Below are 17,626 nucleotides of genomic sequence, written 5' to 3' on the forward strand. Positions count from 1 at the left end.
TCTGTCCAGGGATCACCCACTGCCCATAGATCACCCTCTACCCGGGATCACCCTCTACACCCAGCTTTGGAGATGAGGCACCACTGCCCCCGGCAACAAGCTGTCCACCGCTCCAGCTCGGTCCCCAGGCTGATCGCGGCTCTGTCAGCCCGGACCCCTCTGCCCCTTCCCCCCCGGAGACCCGACTCGCCGCCTCAGGCCGGCAGCCCCCTCACCGCGCGGGCAGGCGGCCCGGCACAGGGCGCTGCGGCAGGGCACGTCGGGACGCAGATAGTGCTCCCGCACGACGCGCACCGAGCGGCCCTGCTGTCCCCGCAGCTGCAGCACCTTCTCTGTGCGGAGCATTGCGACGGCGGGAAGCGGCGGCCGCGCGGCCAGGCCCGCAGCTCCCAGAGCGCTTGCGCATGGCGCCGAGGGCGGTGCAACCCTAAGAGGCAGGGCCACGGTGGAGGGGCGGGCAGAGATCGGGCAGGAGGTTGTGGGGGCGATGGGGAGGAAATTGAGGGGTACCTGTAAGGAAGCCGTAGCCGTAGCTGAGGGACAGGCGGGGCGAGCAGAGGAAAACGGGTCCGAACATGAAGGACAGGCAGGAGCGAGATGAGAGAACCAGGGCCGCAGCCGGGGTACGTAAATGCCGGTGTGTGAACCTCCATGGTCTTTCATGGCAATTTCCCAGAGAAATTACAGAATCATAGAATCGCTTGAGTTGGGAAGGACCTTAAAGATCGTCTAGTTCCAACTTCCTGCCATCGGCAGGGATACCTTCCACTAGACCAGGTTGCTCAAGGCCCTGTCCAACCTTGTCTTTAGACACAGGGATGAAGCATCCACCACTTCTCTGGGCAACCTGCACCAGTGTCTCACCGCCCTCTTAAGTACTTCTTCCTGATTTCCACCTACCCTCCTCTGGTTTGAAACAGAGCACCTTGATCTGTCACTACAAGCCCTTGTGAAAAGGGCCCCTCCAGCTTCCATGTAGCCCAGTTCAGGCACTGGAAGGCTGCTATAAGGTCTCTCTGGAGTCACCTTTTCTCCAGCCTGACAGACGCATCTCCCTCAGCATGTCTTCATAGGTGCTCCAGCCCTTTGATCATCTTTCTGGCCCTCCTCTGGACCTGCTCCAACAGTTTGATGACCTTCTTGTGTTGGGGGCTTCAGAGCTGGACAAAGTACTCCAGCTGAGGTCTCACAACAGCAGAGTAGAGGGTGAGAATCACCTCCCTTGACCTGCTGGCCATGCATCTTTTGATGCAGCCCAGAATACAGTTGTCTTTTTGGGCTGACAGAGCACATTGCTGGCTCGTGTCAAGCGCCTCATCAACCAGCACTGCCAAGTCCTTCTTTGCAGGGCTGCTCTCAATCCACTCATCACCATTTCTGAATTTGTGTTTGGGATTGCACAACCTTGCACTTTGCCTTGATGAACTTCATGAGTTTGGCATGGGACCACCTCTCCAGCCTGTCAAGGTCCCTCTGGACAGTATCCCTTCCCTCCAGCATGTCAACCATACTGTACAGCTTGGCATCATCCGCAGGCTTGCTGAGGGTGCACTTGATCTCACTGTCCGTTCCTCAGACTGACGGGTTTTGTGTAATCACCTGCCAGCACTCAGCAAGCTGGGATGGCAAACAGGGCTAGCATGTGTGAGGAGTGCAGGCAAACCCTAATGTCAACTAGTTTTACAGTGGGCACCAATATTGTTCATATTTATGGAGTGTAGGATAAAGACACTGAAAGATTAAGTCTAGCTCAAGATCAAACAGAAAAGCAGTGGAAGGTCCTGAGTGCAATTCATTGTTTCTGGGTCTGAGTCAGTGCTCTGTAATGCTGTAAGTCTGGCATGTTGACTATAGGAAAAGCATTCCTATTTTCTCAATTCCCTACATCATAACCTCAGTTGAACACAAATGCACGGTGCCAGCTATCTAGTATTTGTCCTTAGGAGGGAAAAAGACTGGGAAAGAGCCAAGGCAGTATGTCACTGTATGTTCCTGTTTATTCTGTTTCTTATTTTTCACATGTTTTATAAAACGTGTATCTCCAGTGACTAATACTTCTAAGTAACAACTTGGTGCCAGTAAATGGAAGTACCATCTGTAAGGAACTGATTTGCAGAAGCCAAGTTCTCAAACATATGAGGAGGAGGAGGTGTTATAACTTGGTGAGAGACAACCAAAGTGTAGACTTGGTTTTGGTAGTCAAGATGATTTTAGATGTATTATGTAAGCAGGATGTGAGAGGAAAGGCATAATGGAGATCAAAATGATGGAGCTCTTGTTCAGTAGAAAGCAAGCTGACATAACCAGTGGTGATAGAAAGGGGAAGAAAACCACAACATTAGGGGGAAAAGACATTTAATTCATATTGGAATATAGTGGATGCTGATTGCTGACAGTGAAGAGCAGAGACCAGTATGCTTACTCAGTGTCATTCAATGACAGCAATAAAATGAAGGTTAATTAAATAAAAGTGATGGAGACTGCTGCTCTCACTTGTTCACTGTTTCACAGACAAAAATGTAAGATCTTTGGGTAAGATCATGCATTGCTGATACTGCTGAGTAGCTGCACTCTTACTTCTAGTATCATAGTCAGAAAATGTTCAAAATTCTCAGTTTCCCCTCTCTCTTCTTTCTTCTTTTGGAGAGCAACCTCATATGAGTAAAAGCTAAAGGCTGAGTCACCAAAGTCAAAGGTTGACTCACTGAAGCCAGAGACCTGTTTACAATTTATCTGACAACTAAGTTTGTGCCAGTGAGATCACAGGCAAACTCTCTTTATGCATGTCAAGAATTTTGTGCAAGAGCATCTTTAATTGTTTAAAATAGAAGCCCCAAAATGTTCAAAGTACAAGAATATTTCATTAAATGTAGAAGAATGAAGGTGGAGTGCTGTGCAGCTGCAGAATGATGGGGCATATGCTTCTTCATGCAGTTTCATTAAGTGCTTGAGAAACAAAACCTGGTAGAACAGAAAGCAAGCAATAAAAGTCCTCTTCTCATACAGTATTCCTCACTTCATACAGTACTCCCTGAAATAACACCAGCGAGTGCTAGGGAAGCTTTCATTTTAAATGAGCTAGAGGAGTCTCTTTGAAGTTCAATTACATGTTTGTTCTTGCCTGTGTTGGGAAGCATGAGCCTCTCAGGAGGTCTTCCTGCCTGGGAAAATATTCCAGGAGAATGCAGCACAGAATTTCAATGTAATACCTTTTGATAGCAGTCACTCAATATTTTGGCAAAGAAATGTTTGAGGTCATTGGAGTTTTGGCTTTTGGCTCAAGTTTCAAGCCTGACTCATCGACAAATGCCTGAAAACAATACAACCTAAGGAGAGGCTCCTTCTGAATGCAGAAGAGTTTATGCTGTAGGTTCTGTGGAAATGGACAAGATACATATGCAAGTGTAGGTGTGATACATTGCTGACCATTTGATGTTCACCTCCTTACCAGTATGTGTCTGTCAACACCACACAGATACATCTTTTGACAGACCTCACTTCTGCCCTGGCAAAGCAGCTACTGGGTTTTCTTCTTGAAAAGGGATGATGTCTTCCATGTTATTATACCTCTATCCATCCATCCTTCCTGCTGCAGGGTGCGCAGCATAGCTAGAATGGGCTTCATTAGCCAAGCTTTAGATGGTGACAGAAAAAAAATATATATATGTAGCAAATTATATTCTGGTCATCTACAGTGCTTACAAACAACTCAGCAGTAGACAGCCTGAAGATGGGGGTTATGCAAGCAATGAGGTCTAATACAGACTCTTTGAAGAAAAAAAATGATGGAGTATCACAAACAAGAGACAAAGTATTAAAGTCAGGGATCCACACAGTTGAGGAATCAATAGAAATCATATCTTTCAATTTGAAAAAGGCCCTCTTATTTTTTTTTCTCCAAGAACTCTATTGGAGTGGAAGATGGAGATGGAAGATGCATGGTTTGATTATCTTGTAGCATGTCTCTGAAGCTGGTTCTCCAATTTGTAAAGCAAATTTTGAAGCAACTGGTAATTCAACTTCTGCTGATAACTCATACAGAACTGGGTAAGTGCTGGATTTGCCCTTGGAGATTCCCTCTCCTGGATTGTTGGTGCCTCAGTAAAAGCCAAATATTGTCCAAGCTAGAGTGATGTCAGAATTAACATGCTATTCCTGATCAGTACCTATGGCTCTGTCACATGGAGCTGCATTTCTGAAGCAAAATTCTTTGCCTTCATTTGTGAGAAAGCACATAAAAGCTTTTGTGCACATAAAAGCTTTTTAAAAGTGTTTGTTAGCAGGAGTGCTGAAAGACATGGTGATACCATGGCTGGATGTCATGGAATGTTGTTCTACCAGGCCAGCTCAGCCCAGTGAAGTTCAGTTTAACTGCTGCAGCACATGCATTTGTGTTATTCTGTTTATTACCATGATTCCCAGTTGGAAATCTCTTTCTGCTTAAGGGAGCAGCATCAAGGTTAATTATGTTTATTGTTGGAAACAATTGACTTCATGTCTAGTCTGGATTTGCTAACTTGGTTGTTGCCTCATGATCTATTTTTAACACCAGAAAGCACTCTTCCATCAAATTTCTTCTCCTCTTCTGCTTTTATGCTGTCATTTAATGACTTCTTTTGCTTTTTCTTTGATAACTTTAAGAAGCCAAACTCTTATTTAAATTTTTTTTCGTGTTTTACAAGTCTTTAATCTGTTTGTGTTTTATTTCTGAAGAAAATGTCATTGCTTAAAATTTTCATGGCACTTTGTGTGCTAGAATAGAAAACTGCACTATGGCCTGAAACAGATACTATGTAAAAATCCTCCTACTTCTTGTTCTCCTGTTGTAGATGCATCTTAGAATTGGACTTTTTCTTTCCCTTTTTTTTGAAGCAGCATTGTGCTGAGGGCTCAGATTCAGTTATTCACCTATCATTATTATTATTTGTTCTTAAGAGTCAGTCCTTGCTAGTCAGGATCCCTGCTATGTAAGCATGGTTTACACCCTTTGTTACTTGACTTTTAAACTTTGTCGTAATTTCTATATATGCAGGTTATTTGCTGAGACTCAGTTTATGGCATGACCTTGGTCAGAGGTCAATGGTACGTCCTCTGTCTGGTGTGCTGGTCACAGAAATATACAGAAGAAATTTCAGCAGGATATCTGAAAATAATATTTAGTTATAAGACCTCTTAGTTAAACTTCCCTTAGTCAGTGTAACATATTCTGTGCCAATAACATATTCTGTGCTGACTTCCAGCTGTTTCAAGATCTGTGTGCATGATGACAAACACCTAGTTTTCCAAAAGCTTTAAATTCCTAGCAGGAATTACTCAATGAAAATATAGAGAGTTATTTAACAAGGCCTGTTTTCAGTAATCCTGTGTCAACTGGCATTAATTATATCACCCTCCTTCAATTACTTTTGTCAAATCTCAAATTAATTAGACTTTCTGTTATCTTTCTTGGGCTTGCACTTTGACTGGCAGGCCTGTAATTACCTGGATTAGCCCATTGATCCTTTAAAATTATTTTATGTAGTATTATATTATTTTTATTTTAGTGAAAAGAAAAAGGATTTTGGATTTGTTCGTTGTTTGGCTTCAGATTTTTCTCCCTTGATTTCAGTTAGTCACAAACCCTCTCACTTTTAAGCTTGCAATACCGGTTATCAGCACTGGGAGACACCATTTGATTGATTTTGGGTTGAAATGGTAACTTGCTTCCATTACCGTGCCTAACAGGCTAAAATTCAACCTTTCAACTTGTGTGAACAAACTGCTTTGAGCTGCTTATAACAAAACTAGACAGATTTCTTCTCAACATAAACTACAAGCTGATGCTGTTCTGTAAGACAAAGTCTTGCAGATCTCCTCAAGCATATCAGGAATATGAAACTACATGATATTTGCAATTATTGGGAGCATAAAAGCAGTTTATTTCTCAGAGTACCTGAATTTTACTGTAGTATGTATTTGGTTTTCCTCCCACCACCTTTCTACTTCTTGGATGCAGTTCAAAAATTGACTGTCAGTCAAAAACACAAGTGAGTTACAAAGCTGTATGTGATTTCGTTTCACTTATTTTCTCTACCTTTACTTTGCTTATTCTAGGGATTTTATTATATTTGCTTTCAAATATCATTAAAAGGAAAAGAGCTTTTCCATTACCATCATTGGAATGTTAAGCTTGATCTGATTAAGGAGCTTTAGGTTATTTGTAGATTATAATAATTTGGTGGATTCATAGATGCATAGAGTGATTTAGGTTGGAAGGAACCTTAAAGATCATCTAGTTCTAATGCCCCTGCCATGGGTAGGGACACCTTCCACTAGACCAGGTCACTCAAGTCCTCATCCAACCTGACCTTGAACACCTCCAGGAAGAGGGCATTCACAACCTCCCTGGGCAACCTGTTCCAGTGTCTCACCACTCTCACTGTAAAGAATTTCTTTGTAATATCCAGTCTAAATCTACCCTCCTCAAGCTTAAAGCCATCCCCCCTTATCCTATCACTACAAGCTTTTGTAAAAAGTCCCTCCCCAACTTTCTTGTAGCCTCCTTCAGGTACTGGAAGGCTGCTCTAAGATCTCCCTGGAGACTTCTCCAGGCTGAACAGCCCCAAATCTCTCAGCTGGTCCCCATAGGGGAGGTGCTTCAGCCCTCTGATCATATTCATGGCCCTCCTCTGGACCTGCTCCAGCAGTTCAATGCCCTTTTTGTGCTGGGGGCACCAGAGCTGGACACATTACTCCAGGTGAGGTCTCATGAGAGCAGAGCAGAGGGGGAGAACTGGCTCTCTCACCCTGCTGGCCACACTTCTTTTGATGCAGCCCAGGACATGGCTGCCTTCTGGGCTGCCAGCAACCATTGCTGGCTCATATTGAGTTTTTCATTAACTGACACCCCCAAGTCCTTCTCCAGACTGGTCTTGAGCCACTCCTCTCCCAGCCTTTATTTGTGCTTGGGATTGCCCCAACCCAGGTATAGGACTTTGCACTTGGCCTTGATGAACTTCATGAGGTTCACTTGAGCCCACCTCTCTAGCCTGTCCAAGTCCCTCTGGATGGCATTCCTTCCCTCCATCATGTCAACTGAGCCACAGAGCTTGTTGTCATCCACAAACTTGCTGCGGGTGCCTCCATCCTACTGTCCATGTCACTGACAAAGGTGTTAAACAGCACTGGTCCCAGTACTGACCCCTGAGGGACACCACTTGTCACTAGTCTCCATTTGGACATTGTGCTGTTGATCGCAGCTCTCTGAGTGCAGCCATCCAGTCAATTTCTTATTGAGCAAGTGGTCCATCCCTCAAGTCCATACGTGTCCAATTTGGTGACCAGGATGTCATGTGGGACAGTATCAAAAGCTTTACACAAATCCAGGTAGATGACATTAGTTGCTCTTCCCTCATCCACTGATGCTGCTACTCCATCACAGAAAGTCACCAAGTTTGTCAGGCAGGATTTCACCTTGGTGAAGCCATATTGATTAACACCAATCACCTTTTCTTCATCTTTCCATATGCTTTAGCAAGACCTTCACTCCAGTCGTGGGAGCTATCCCACCGTGTTTCAGTAGTGCCAATGACTCCAGTATTTCTGCTTCCACAAAATGTGTTTGTATTTGTTATGCTTGAAACTATGCAAACAATTTAGATGGATCAAAGAAGGAGTCCTCCATATCAATCTTTTTATCATAAAAATGCTTTGGTTTGGTCAGAGCCCTTCCACTGAGATGATGACCTGCAGTGCCTCACTCTCTGGAGTAGCTCCTCTATGGTTCAAAGGATAAGGGTGGTTAGAGATGGAAAGATCTAGCAAGTCACCCTTTCCACCCACTGCCAAAATGGGATTGCTCCCTACAATGTATCTATCTCAAGTTTGGGGGCAGTGCTGCACAATATACTGCTCTATGGGTTATTTATTTATATGCCACATTAAATAGAAAACAGAATTGCAAAGGGTGAGTTTTTTAACCCCTGCTCTCAAGTCACAAGAAGTTTCTGGATGAAACAGATTCATTTTCTCTTAGGTTTTTCTCATAAGAAATTAAATGAGATTGACCTGTGGCGAACTTTGCTGTTGTGATTTACTCTACAAACAGGATACAAAAGGTTTTCCTTGAGATCTCAGAGGTGTATATTGAAACTAAAGGAAAATGTACTATATACCTGCTCTGTAGCTGTGGTTCTTAGGTGCTTTATTTTTTTTCTCACTAGAAGGCTATGAGCAAAGATTTTATACCCATAACTGCTCTATCCCCTGGTAAATCACCTGCCTGGCAGGGCTCAGTAAATAACAGTTTGCTCTATTAATTGTTTTTTAATTGCTTGCAAACTAAAAAATGCAAAGCTTCAAAATAATACATTCTCTTCTCATAATGATTGTCAACAAATAAGTCTTAGCTAGCAAAAAATTCTGGTATATCTAATTGTATATAGTAACACTTCAACCTATATCGCCCAGCTCTCTATGTAATGATGTTATTTGTGTTCCTTACCAACAGAGAATATTCTGAATTTAGTGTAAAAGCCATAAAATGACATATGTACTGCTAACCACTGATTGTGCAATCTGAGATTTGCAGTTGGCAAATGTTCAAGCTTAAAATGTGTTTTTCATGATTATTCCCCTTATTAAAGCTCATTTGCTATTCATGGAAAGTGAGCACAAAAGGCATGTGAACAGTCAAAAGAAATCCATTTGAAAAGTCCAAGGAATATCCAAAGGAAACCAAGTGCAGTGTTTGCCTGACTCTGCTGGGCACACTCTGCCAACGAGTGTCTTGTTAGTGGGTGCCTTTGTCATTGTCCTTAAGGCTTTCATCACAAGCGTGGGACTGTTCTGTTGTGACTTCATAGTGCAGTCATTCTGTAAAATTTGTTCTTGATACTGCTAAATTGGTTCTGCTAGATGCTAGGTGAGAGTGTTCACCATGTGGCTGCTGCTTTTTCAAAAACTAGTTAAAAACTTATTTGTTGTGGTGCTGACTTAAAAAACTCAGGTCAATGTCCCTTGCTAAAAGCAGTTTCCTCCAATAGCCTTGCACCTGCTAGCCTCAGGGGCTCCAGTTATCCCTTCATATCTGCCTCTGTAGAAAAAATACAGACCTAGTAAGGGGAAGAATCTGCACTGTCAACTGTGAGAGCAAAAAGCAGTAATTGCTCTTTATTTTCTACTGCTGAGCTCTGCATCCTAAGCTGCACATTTTTACTTTGCCTGCTTTCATGGCAGCAGAATCTGTATTTAAATACAGATTCTCTCCACTGCTTTCACCCACAAGGTCTAACTGAAGTAAAAGTAAGATGATCAGAACTGTCCTCTACATCCCAAGTGTTTGATACAACTGCCAAGGTGCTGCTTATTAATACTTCACAAAATGGTATGACATCTCCTCTGGTCACTTTTGAATCACAGTTAGCAAGGTGATGGGATAATAACTGTGGCTAAGGTGTCAGGCTCTGCAGCTTAATGCATACTGGTGTTGTCTTCACTAAGCTGCCTGGCCCTCCATATGCTGAGTCATGGAATAGCTGAGAGTAGGAGAGACCACATGAAGTTTCTAAACCCTCCTCATTGAGCAGGCTGACTGGAACCATGTCCAGCTGTGTTTTGGATACTTCCAAGCATGGAAACTCCACAGCCTCTCTTGGAAACCTCTTCATGCTTGACCACCCTCACAATAAAACAGGTTTTAATTAATTTGAAGTGGAATTTCCTGGTTTACAGTTTCTGCACTTTGCTTTTCATCTTGTCACTGGGCACCACTGAGAGGAGTCTGGGTCTGTCTTCTTTACTTCCTCTGATGGGACTTTATACAGACACTGATAAAATCCCCATTGACCTTTCAATTCTTAAGACTAAACATACTAACTTCTCTTATTGTACATTACCTAGTAGAACTTTCTGGAGGGATGGACTTAAAATAGAATGGAGAAAAGATGATTTTTTGGGTTTTGTTCTGCTGGACGGCAGTGAGGAATTATTTTCATTACAGATCAATATAAATATAGAAAGAAAATTGGTCTGAAGCCCAATAGTAAAGAATAATTTAAGTTAAATAGTGCTACATTTATGTGTCATGATTCCCTGTTATGTTGGATAATTAAATCTATGTGATCAGCTGCATGGTTTCTAGGGGTAGATAACTGGAAAAGAATTTGCTGCATCATTCAGCCTGAGGTTTTGGAGATGCAGTTACTCATGCAAGCTGAGGTCAAAGGCTAGTGCTTTTCAGAAGGGTCTTGCTTAGCCAAATTTATAACTGCTTGAAAGAAAGCAAAGAAGATCAAATTATTTGCCTGGGGTCACATGCCAACTGAATGGCTCAGCCAGGATTTGAGCCAAAGATCCATTCTCTTGGTTCATCACCCTTGACTGTAAATAGTAGATTTCATTCTGGTTTATGAAGGGATTGGGCCGGTAGCATAATGTTTTAGAGGTTTCTGAAAGAGGTTGAGCTGCCATTATAATGAAGAAAGAGTCTAATGGGCTAGTAAAAAGTTAAGATAAAACAAGATATAAAAAATATTGTCAGAGGATGGAATTAAACCTTGGAGCAGTACTTTACTTTTCTGCTAAATAGCCTGGACTGGGATCCAGGGGGTCCCTGAGGAGACCAGTATGAATTGCATGGTCAGGGAGTCTGTCACCTTCGTCTGTCCCCATAACTTTGAAAGGGGAAACCCAGCATGGATATTGTAAGATACATCAACACTTCAGGTAGATATCTAAAGTTAAGGAGGTAGGCTGACCTAGCTTCTTTCTAGCAAGCAAGGAGAAAGACTCTTGTGCTGAGTAAGAGGTGACATGAATACTCCTTCAGGAACAGCACTGCTCACTCTGTAGTGATCTTCTCCCCTCCCAGAGTTCAGTCCAGATCTGTAGAGCTGACAGTGCATGGAGATTGCCAGACACATTGCATATTCTACTTTACAGGTCACAGGGAAAGAAGTGACTGCTCCTCTGCATGGTCCAAACAGATTCATCTGAGCTTGTGCTGTCCTGGTGTAAAAAGACTCCTATAGATAGCCTAAGACTTTATAAATCTAGATCAATAGCAAGACAGCATTTCAACACATTCTGTTCAGAGTACTTCCTGCTTAGCTCTAGAAATGGAGTTACTTTATGTGGAAGCTGATATGATGTGGAACTTCCCAGGGACATGAAGGATGTGAAAATGCCCATTGAATACAAAGATGCTTGTTTAATCTAGTTAGAGACTGCCTGGGTTTTTTATGCTTTTCATTTTGGTGCTTATTTTAGATATCTTTTCCACTCTTTCTCTAGTCCTGATTCCACATTTTGTGTAGCATGCTGCTCTTTTGCAAAGCACCAGTGAGGAGGTGTCCCACATGTTGGACTAGGGAGTGCAGCTGCAGGTGAGAGAAAGTTTTTCTGCTGGTGCAAACTGAAGGCAAAAGAGCAGCCCCAATTCTGTGGCTGAACAGTTCTGTACTGAGAGTTCGGTGACATGAATATTCTTTCAGATATGACAGCCTGAACCTTTAGAAGCATATAAGGAGATGGAGGGACAATCTTGGATTATTTCAGTCTAATATTTTTTTGCTTAAAATTGAGTTCAGCATGTTATTTTCCAGCTTATCTCACCAGCCTTCCCTATATTTTTTCTTCTAGTCTGTCCTGTCCCCACAGTTTCATTTTTGGAATTTAATATCTCCCGTTGATGATTTCTGTTCCTTATCTTCCCTTGATCCATTTCTGCTTCTCTGTTAGATTCTGTCCTCTTGAGTCTCCAACAAATGTCTCCCCATATGTCAGATTAAAAAAAAAAAAAATTACAAGATGCTAGGCTGTGAAGGGAACTAGAGAATGTTTATGTGGTTGCAACAGGCTGACCATTAAAATGACTTTATTTCTACAGCATTTCAAGTGCTGGGCTTGACAGTTTCATTTCCAAAACTATTTATACTCACAAAAGTCTATAATGGCATTTCCATTATTTTCTTACATGATTTTTTTTGCCTATATTTTATCAGGATAGTTTCTGCTATTCAGGCCTGGTTTCAGACAATAGGAATACAAAGTGGAAAAATTCTTTCTAAAAGAAACTATAGCTTTCTATCTATGAAAGCATTTTTCTGTGTCCCAGCACATTTTTATCTGAGTCTACGTTTCAGCTTCTCCTGTTTATGTGATCCAATGGTACGACATACAGGGGAGACTCAGATAAAACTTTCACCCAAAGAGTATGTGTGCTCGTGGTTGCCTTCCTCATTTTTCACCAAAGTCCTCTTGCTGCTCCAGGTACTGCTTCCAGAGCACGCAGTACTAAAGCAAAGGCTAACTAACTAACTAGCAAGTCTAGAGAAGGACAGCAAGGCTGGTGAAAGGTCTGGAGAACAGTTCTTGTAAGGAGCAGCTGAGGGAAGTGAGGTTGTTTAGTCAAGAGAAAAGGAAGCTCAGGGGAGATATTCTCTACAACTCTCTGAAAGGAGGTTGAAGCCAGGTGGCAATAGGACTTTTCTCCCTGGTAACAAGGGGTAGGATGGGAAGAAATGGCCTCAAGATGCACCAGGGGAGGTTTAGGTTGGATATGAGAAGAAACTTTTTCTCTGAAGGGGTTCTCAAATGCTGGAACAGGCTCCCCAGGGAGATGGTTGAATCCCAGTCCCTGGAGGTGTTCAGAAGAGGCAGAGACGTGGTGCTGAAGGACCAGAGTTGGTCGAGTTAGAAAACGGTTGTACTCCGTAATCTTAAAGGTCTTTTCCAACTGAAACAATTGTATGATTCCGTAACTTCACACTGAAAACACAGAGGGAGTAGTTATTTTACTGAACTATTATCAGTGGCCATCACAATAGCCTAGGATGAAGAGGAGTGATTGATTTTATATTCTTACTTTTCTAAATATAATCTTGTCCAAGTATCTATATGTGCAATAATCCATTCTTCTAGTTCATTAAAAGGAAAAAGCAACAACACCCAAACCAGATTGTGGTTTTGAAAAGGAAACTACAAGCAGCATTAAATATACTTGGGTGACATCATTGTATTAAATTCTGGCACGCTTTGCAGAAAAAGATTGTGCAATGTCATTCACTGGAAATTTGTCAGAACATGTTAAATGAACGTCTGTTAGGAGTAGTGTAGGTGTAACTTGCTGCTTGCTGCACTAAGCAACTCAGCAATTCCCAGGCTTTCTTGTCTAGTAAACCACTGTCAGCTCTCAGGACTTCTCTGCAGACCATCAGCCCCCTTAGTGTCAGTGGTGGTTGAAAACACAATAAAAACAGAAGCACGCACAGTGATTTCATAAATTACAATTCGGAAACCACTAGGCTTTGATTCCCTCCAGCTTTATACTTCTGTGGTCCTGTGCTGTTGCTGTAATTCCAGGGCAGTGGTAGAATAAGTTTGTGATGATGTATGATAATAACAAGTGTCTGAGCTACAGCCTTTACTACAATCCCATTTGCCTGCCTTAGGGAGACTGCTTGCCCAGAAAGGTCAGCAGGTTGGTTTCTTCCTGTTGAGCTAATTGGCAGGGTGGCAACCATTGCCTGCCAAGAAAATGCATTTGTTTAATCTCTGCTGGTTGTGGATAAAAACCACCAATGGACAAAAGAAGCCTTTTTTAAAGGAGCTAATTTAGAGCTGGGTGAAGATGGGTTCTCCTCTTAAACTCTGAAGTATTAGCTGTTGTAGATGTGTACAAGTAACATACATCCAAGCTCAGGTGGGGTCTCTTTCTTTACCTGAGTGCAGTAGTAGGAGAGGGGAACTATTGTTCTTAGTACAATACAAAAAGTTTACCAGAACCAAGTAGATTTGATGTCTGTTGTTAGGCAGTTGGAAGCTCATGCCAGTGGTGAGTGCAAGACTGAATGGAATGTGGTGTTTAAAAGAGGCAGAGGTGTGGTGCTAAGGGACATGGTCTGACACCAGACTTGGTAGAGTTAGTGAATAGTTGGACTCAATGATCTTAAAGGTCTTTTCCAACCAAAATGATTATATGATTCTATGATTTTATTACTATATTAGAGATGAGGAGCCTCTTGCATTGATTTAAAATGCATGAAACAGTGGACATTACCTTTCCCCTTCTCTATAAAGGGCATATGCAAGGCCCAAGGGAGTCAGCACAAAGATTCTTGTTAATGTTCATGGGCTTTTGATCAATTCCTAAAGAGAGAGCCAAGACTTAAGATGTTTTGACTTTGAAACAAAGGCTCTGGTGCAATTACATGATTTCTATTATTCACATTTAAACTGATGTGTGTTATTCATCACTTTGATCAGAGCATGCTTTGCATCACTGTACTATTTCTGGTTGATGATTGTGATAAACTTAGTAATCTTCAGCCTGTGAAGTTGTACACTTCCCTCAGATCCTTCATTTGGCTTGTAAAAGTGTTGGGTTGGGGTTTTTTTGAGTTTTCAGGGCAGCATTTATCGTTGTTTTTGCCAATTAGAGATTACTGGGGGCTAATATTATTCTAGAAATTTAGGAATACTTTTAGTAATTCTTCATCTCTTTTAGAGATTTCCACACTCTCCATGTACATGTAATGTGCTTGTTGTTGATATCTCCCTGTAACAGAGGGCTACCTGTTCAGTATCCTTTGGATTTGCAGGTTTTAATTAGAATGGATTTATGTTGATTAGAGCTGATGGGATTGAAATGCCATGTAGTTATTAATTTCCTAGTTTTAATTTTGCTACTTAGTCATACGTTACCAAAAATATCTTAGAAATGTATTTTTTTTCCCCTTGTAAAGTGGCAAACCAGAGAAATAAATGCACTGCAGCATGCTGCCATTTGTGAATAAACTTCTGGCAGATCCTGACTTTTTAAGTGATGTTGCTACCTGTTGATCTGGGTGAAAGTGAAAAGAAATATTTTCAGCCAGGTTGTCTTAGAATTTCTTTTAAAACTGAAATAAAATTAGTGGGAATTTCTGTTAGGATTTGCTAAGGTGTTGGGTTTTTTTGGTGGGTTTTTTTGGTGGGTTTTTGTCTGGGTTTTTGGGGTTTTTTTACATTTAAAAGGTGAACAAATGTAATTCCTTGAAATTCCAGCATTTGAAAGTCATAGAATTACAGACTGATTTTGAGTTGGACGGAACCTTTAAAGGTCATCTAGTCCAACCCCCCTGCAATGAGCAGAGACATCTTTACCAAGATGAGGTGTTACTCAGATCAGGTCTAAGTGTCTCGACTGTAGCATATGCAGAACAGACCTAAATTCTGTACAGGAGTTAGTATCAATCAGCACAGGGAATGCTGTTCCCATTTTTGCCAGTAGGAGAATGAAGTATAAAGTAATCCATGGTCCAGTCCGGTAGTCATCACTCCATCTAAAGGTGTATCTTTAGGTCTCTCTGTAAGAGAGTAAGATCTTGTGCAGAATGGACTAGCTTTGTAGGCTGCTCTTCTCTGCAATCATGAATAAAAGATGTAACATAAAATCCCTGAGCAGATAAAAATTCAGATTATCCTCTTTCCAGAAGTCCCATGCTGAGCCCATTGAAGATGAAGATAGCAGACCACAGCACTGAGATACACAAGTCCAGCTGGCAGAGCTTTGGAATCAGAACCCCCAGCTTTTATTCCCTGCGTTGTCACTGCAACTGTAGGTAGTTGGTTTTCTTCTCTTTTGCTTTTTTTGATATTCAGATAATATATGACTGTGAATATATGGGAATCAAATGAAGCCCTGGTCTGGGTTAAGAATTCTGGGTATTGCCTTTATGCAAATAAATTACAATGGAAAAAAATAAATATGGTCATAGAAAAGGGGTGCAGTTAAGAGAATGTTCATATTCAGTGTTCCCATTTAACTAGTTCCTAAAACTTCAGGGTAAATATTCATGTGGAAATCTATCACAGAGATAAATTCACAGCTTCTTGCAGCTCAGCTTTTCTTTCTGTAATAAAACCCATTCCTCACTGAATATCAGACCAGGGAACTCAACATTTCTTGTGATAAAAATATAGCAGACCAATGTGCATTCCACGGTGTGTCTAAATAATGCCCACAGTATATTTCGTACAGGTTTCAGTTCTCTCCTTAACATTATGTCTATCTGAAGACAGCTGTTTGAAGAAAACCAGCAAAGTTTGCTGGTAAATTTGCCCCAGCATATGTAGAAGTACTTGTAAGGTATAAATGAAGAGATCATATGGACTTGTTTCAGAATGCCAACCACATGAATTTCTGCATCCTTATTTTAACTTTATTATGTGTTATTTATTTAATTTACATTTTTTGTTGTTATTGCTTGGAATTCTGGTCAGTTTTCTCTAGAGGAGTATTCCCTAAGGGAGAGTAGTCTCTTGGGTTTCTGTGTGAAGGAGCAGAACTTTGGGAGACCTCACTGTATTGGTATAGACAAGATGAAGTGAATCACCATTCTTCTTTAGTTGGTGATTCTATGCCCCTTTTTTGGTCTAGACTTGCTCAAGGCTGTTCCAGTTTTGGATCTTGGCAAAGGAAAAATTCTGGAGCTTAATATCACTACATTTTTTTCACTGCTTTACATCAGTGTCAGCAGGTTTCCAATTTGTTCAGTTTAAGGAAATGTAGATTTATAATCTCTAAATAATGTCTCTCTGAATGATCAGACAAACTCAAGAGATGGGTGATCATCTGTGCAGCTTTTACTCAATTACAGATAATTGTAGATACCTCTTTGGTGGTGTAAAATTAGGAACTGGTTGAATTCTTCCCATAACCCTGATTCTACCTTAGCCAGTACTAAAATGAATGTCCTGTAGATGCACAGAAGTCTGTTAGATAGATTGTCCTTTAACTCAGAAACAAAAGGTGAAGGTGTGGTTGGAAGCAGTCAGTTTCTTCCTTCAGTTGCACTACGTGTTTTCTTGATAGAAAAAATTCCAGTCTTTGAGGCTATCCACTTAGGAATTTTCACTAGGATGACAACAGTTGCTGTTGACCTTTATGACTTTGCTATTAATTATGAATTATATGTGCTGCTTTTTTTTTGCCATTGTGAGGAGCCTTTTTGCTTCTCAGTTCATATGCATAACTCTCATGAACATGAATAAGAACTTAGGTGCTGTAGAGTGATTGTCAATCTGTTTTGTTATCCTTCCCCAGTACTTACTAGTATCGTGTGCTTCAAATGAAGGCAGAATGTCATTCTTGTGCCAGTGTGTACTTGGGGATCCCTATGTGGTCCATATAGAAGTTCATACTGAAACTGCTGTTCTGTGCTCCAGATAGCAAACCATTTCTGCTCTGAAGGCTGTAACATACCCAAGGTGTTTTAGCTGCTCAGGCTGTTCAGATTCATCAAAATAGTTGATCTTTTTGTACAACAAAGGTGTCACAGCTATCCTGCAGCAGGGAGTTCCACTCATAAATTTCGTGAAAGGTTGGTCTTCTGTCCAGTTTCTCTTATACCAAAAGGAGTAATAGCTGTGTATCACTGACTTTATTTTGCTGTTTTTGTTAGTAGATCAAATTGCTCCCTGAAGTAATCAGCTACAGTTCAGTTGAATGGATCCTCTTTCTTCCATTTACGTCACTGTGTTATTATTTCCTTCAGCCTTGCCAAATTTCTTTCTTTATTTTTAAATTTACGTCATACTAAAGTAAAAAAAAAGAATCATGTCCCAGTCCAGTGCAGAAGCCTTGAGAAATAGCAGTTACTAAGAA

The sequence above is a fragment of the Indicator indicator genome, chromosome 16, assembly GCF_027791375.1.
Source record: "Indicator indicator isolate 239-I01 chromosome 16, UM_Iind_1.1, whole genome shotgun sequence".
Taxonomy (NCBI): domain Eukaryota; kingdom Metazoa; phylum Chordata; class Aves; order Piciformes; family Indicatoridae; genus Indicator; species Indicator indicator.